Source organism: Tachyglossus aculeatus, unplaced genomic scaffold, assembly GCF_015852505.1.
Source record: "Tachyglossus aculeatus isolate mTacAcu1 unplaced genomic scaffold, mTacAcu1.pri scaffold_214_arrow_ctg1, whole genome shotgun sequence".
Classification (NCBI taxonomy): domain Eukaryota; kingdom Metazoa; phylum Chordata; class Mammalia; order Monotremata; family Tachyglossidae; genus Tachyglossus; species Tachyglossus aculeatus.
In genome coordinates, this window is record NW_024044930.1 from 58,765 (window position 1) to 63,208 (window position 4,444).

General features: G+C 51.6%; 1 pseudogene; it reads right to left on the reverse strand.

The window, feature by feature from the left end:
* Window positions 1-405: 405 nt before the first annotated feature.
* LOC119923665 lies at window positions 406-2,157 on the reverse strand (annotated as a pseudogene).
* Window positions 2,158-4,444: the final 2,287 nt, after the last annotated feature.

Here is a 4,444-nt window from a genome sequence, read left to right on the forward strand (position 1 = left end):
TACATTGATTACACTTACTCAATCTCCGCCCTTCCTGTCCTCCATACCTTATTTGATCGACACGGAGATGAGGGATACCTATCTTTCTGCCCCATCCGCTCCCTGCCAGGGAAGTTAAGGCACAGAAAGCATTTTGACCTTGAGATGGTTGGCACCCAGGTTCACCTTGGCACATACCACCCTCGCCATCCAAGCCCACCTGACCCTACCCCTCCCTGCGTCCCCTACAGGATGCATGGTGGTGGGGTGGGGCTGGGGGCCGTGCCCTCCAGCGCTGTCCCTCCCTTGACTGCATGGGCCGATATCCTTCCCTGGCTAGTGACGGGAGCCAGGAACATTGATCTGTTGGTCGACGCAGAGGACAGCGCCCCATCCCCTAGCCAGGGGTGAAGGGAGATGGAGCCCTCAAGGTGTGTATACTGGAGGTGGGGAGGGGGACTGTTGGACTACAATGGTCTTAAGGTAGCACAAAGAGGCAAGAGCCAGGGATGGCTGTAGCGTTCGTCACACCTGCGTGGATAGGGCCGAGCAACAATCAGTCAATCGTATTTATTGAGCGCTTACTGTGTGCAGAGCACTGTACTAAGCGCTTGGGAAGTAAAAGTTGGCAACATATAAAGACTGTCCCTACCCAACAGTGGGCTCACAGTCTAGAAGGGGGAGACAGAGAACAAAACAAAACATATTAACAAAATAAAATAAATAGAATAGATATGTACAAGTAAAGTAAATAAATAGAGTAATAAATACGTACAAACATATATACATATATACAGGTGCCGTGGGGAAGGGAACAGCAACATAGTAACCAGCATCCTCCCACTAAACCCACAGGCGGGAACAAAAGCATTTACAACTCATGGAATAGCGAGCTCCCCAAGCTTTTACAGAGTCCTTGTAACCAGATCCAAAGTCCTCCATTAGTGTCATCATCATGGTACTGGTCAACCCATGGTACATATCAGCAACAATCGCATCCAACGGTCTAGAAGTGTCCGGGATGAAAGTACAACATTCATTTATGATGAGTTTGCAGAGCCCTCTTTGGCTGGGGAGGAGAAAGTCAAGGGCCATCCGGTTCTGGAGGATGGTCGTCCGGATTGCTCTCTGTTTGTCTCTGAGGGTCTGAAGGCTGGCAGCTGTGTTTTCTGTTCAACTAGTTTAGCCAGGCTAAGTACTTAGCAAGCCGCCTATGCAACCCCATATACCGGAAAGATGATCCTGAAAAACCGGTCTGTCTCAGATTGGAACCCCCGCCGATGGTTTCAGAGTCGGCCTTCTGGGCGGCTCTGTTTGGTGGACAGCCGAGAGCACAAAAAATGAGGAAGCACAGTCCTCCCCACCCAGGAGGAAGCAACTGATAGGCATGGGTGCCACTTACGAGATAGGTCAGTACGGCGCAGGGGGAGGTGCCACAATTATCAAAGGTCCTGTTTTCAGTGAGCAGACCATAAGAACAGACATCCACCCCTTTCTGGGCCTGGCCATGATTCCGTGCCCATCCCGGAGCTTAGATGCATTACATACATGTGAACTGTTGCCCGCCCGGAATTTGGTGCCAGTATTGTGAAAGCAGAATGAGGAGACAGCCTGGTCAATCCACTCACTCATCATAAGGTATGTGATGGCATTTGCAGCGTGGCTTAGTGGAAAGAGCAAGGGATTTGGAGTCTGAGGTCATGGGTTCAAATCCCAGCTCCACCAATTGTCAGCTGTGTTACTTTGGGCAAGTCACTTAACTTCTCTGTGCCTCATTTATCGCATCTGTAAAATGGGGATGAAGACTGTGAGCCCTCCGTGGGACAACCTGACCACCTTGTAACCTCCCCAACGCTTAGAACAGTGCTTTGCACATAATAAGCGCTTAATAAATGCTATTATCATTATTATTTGCTGGTTCGGAGACAGGGTCGGGGGTGCAGGGTAGAGGGGCTCCTGTAGCATTGAACAAGGTGGAGTTGTCATAAGGATGTGCTATAAGGAGATACCGCCCCTCGCTATTCAATGGGGCATGCCCACAAACCCAACACTTCAAAAGATTCAGGTCCCGGCTGCAGTGGGCCAAGGACTTCAGGAAGGTGTTGCGATGGGTTCTCCGCACTCCAGGGCCAAGATCATGTGCAGGTCAAGCAGCTTCATAGAGCGATTCATCGTCATTCACCCTCTCTCAGGTGTGGTGTCTGCAAGAGAGAAGAGTCTAGGTCTTGGAGGATATCCAAGTCTCTACCAGAGATAGTGGTCAACCCTCATCGGTATTAGCTGCCCAGGCTTGCCCTGTCAGAGGCTTCATAAGGGTAACCCATAACCAGCCTTTCTGGGGATGCTGAAAAACGACACGGTCCCCAATCTGCCTCCGGTGACCCTCTCGGGGGAGGGTGACAGGGTGTTTACTTGCCATGCCAGCAAAGGCACAGCTCTTGGGGCTGTCAGTGGGTGCCTACCTGTTGTTTAGCGCACGGACCGCTTCCCAGAGGTAACAGTCCCACCCCTGGAGTGAGGTGGCTGCGCCTGGCATGTGTCATGTTCGTAAATTGAGCTGCCCCTCTAGGAGTCCATTCCACCGTTCCACCAGTCCATTACCTTGCTGCCGATATGGCACGTGAAATGTCCACTGGATTCCCTGGTCCCGGGTCCAGGTTTGCAGAGATTGGTTTTTAAAATGGGATCCACTGTCATATTGGATCTACTGGGGGATGGGGAGGTGGAAAAACAATTGGCTCAGCCCTAATAGAACCTGCCGGGTGTCGGCACTGGGACATGGATTCACAAGGTCCAGGACGCTCGGAATTTCCACTCCAGTCAAGATAAACTTCCAGCCCTGCGGGGAGGGTGGGAGGTACCCAACAAAATCAATTTGCCACTGACCACATAAAACCTTCCCTTCCCTCAAGTTGCAGAAGGCCTGGTCTTCCTGGAACCACTGCTGGTGGAGCTGGCAGGTCTCCCAGTTACAGATGACTTCCCCAGACTGCTGTTGCATTACAGGACAGCCACGGGCGCTGCACTGGCCCCATAGATCATCTGCACCAGTGTGTCCCACCCATTGGTGAAGGGCCACAGCTATCCGGAGGAGGGAATCCTCATCCCAGTGGGCAGTCCTGGAGTTGATTTCCAGGGCCAAGACCAATTGGTCAGCCTCACTGTTCCAGTGGGCTCCAAGAGACCCATCCCTTTGAAGTTCAGATACGTGTCCTATGGCCAGGGCCCTTTCTGACACAATGGCGGACAGTATTTCCCAAATATTCCGTCCTTGTACAGGGCGTTTGTGGACCTGCCACCCCTCCACCTTCCAGTGCCCTAACCACTGCATAAGAGTCTGTGTATATGGTCTGGACTCCTGCCTCATCTGCGAAGAGGACTGCTTCCACTTCTGCCTCCTGGGCAGAAGCTTGTATCAGTTTCCGAAGGGTATGGTCAGTTCGGAGCTCAGAGGCTCCAGCCTTGACCTGACAAACCCCTCCTGTTCGATGGGCAGATCCGTCAGTAAACCAGACTCCCTCCCATTCCCTTATCACAGTACTCAGGGAAAACACAGGGGGTGACTCAGGGATAGGGGAGGCTGGGTCCCAATTCTTATCCCCCGCAGTAGAGTCCACGGCCTGCACCAACTCTGTAAAGTGCCCCGGGTTCGTGGTTCCAGCATCCTCCACGTGATGGTGGATTTAGAGAATCAATAAGTCAATCAACTAATCGTATTTATTGAGCGTTTACTGTGTGCAGAGCACTGTACTAAGCGCTTGGGAAGTAAAAGTTGGCAACATATAGAGACGGTCCCTACCCAACAGTGGGCTCACAGTCTAGAAGGGGGAGACAGAGAACAGAACAAAACGTATTAACAAAATAAAATAAATAGAATAGATATGTACAAGTAAAATAAATAAATAGAGTAAAAAATGCGTACAAACAGACATACATATATACAGGCGCTGTGGGGAAGGGAAGGATGGAAGGTGGGGGGATGGAGAGGGGAAGGAAGGGGAGAGGAAGGAGGGGGCTCAGTCTGGGAAGACCTCCTGGAGGAGGTGAGCTCTATGGTAGCACTTTGGGCGGTCACCAGTGGGGGAGGACATCTACTCACAATCTGCTTAGTAACTGGGAGCAGGAACTCTAGGGTCACTGGGCGGGTGCCCGTGGTACCCTCAGTATGCAGTAGGACAATATAAGAGGCTAAGAGGGTCTTCTCATAAAAAGTGTATTGGGCCTGTGCGCCTTGCCAGCTACGTGATCCAAATTTGACCGGGCGTTCCCCAGTTTCCCCTCGGGTCCTTCTGCCACAATCCCCACTGGTATCTCGAGCTGCCAACAGCAACATGTATTACGAAGGCATGGGAAAGGTGTATGGGCCGAAGGGATTGGTACACCGGGATCAGCTCACTCAAGAGGGAGAGGGCTTCTTGGTGTATCTTCCCCCATTCCCACTGGCTGTGCTATTTCAAAAGATTAT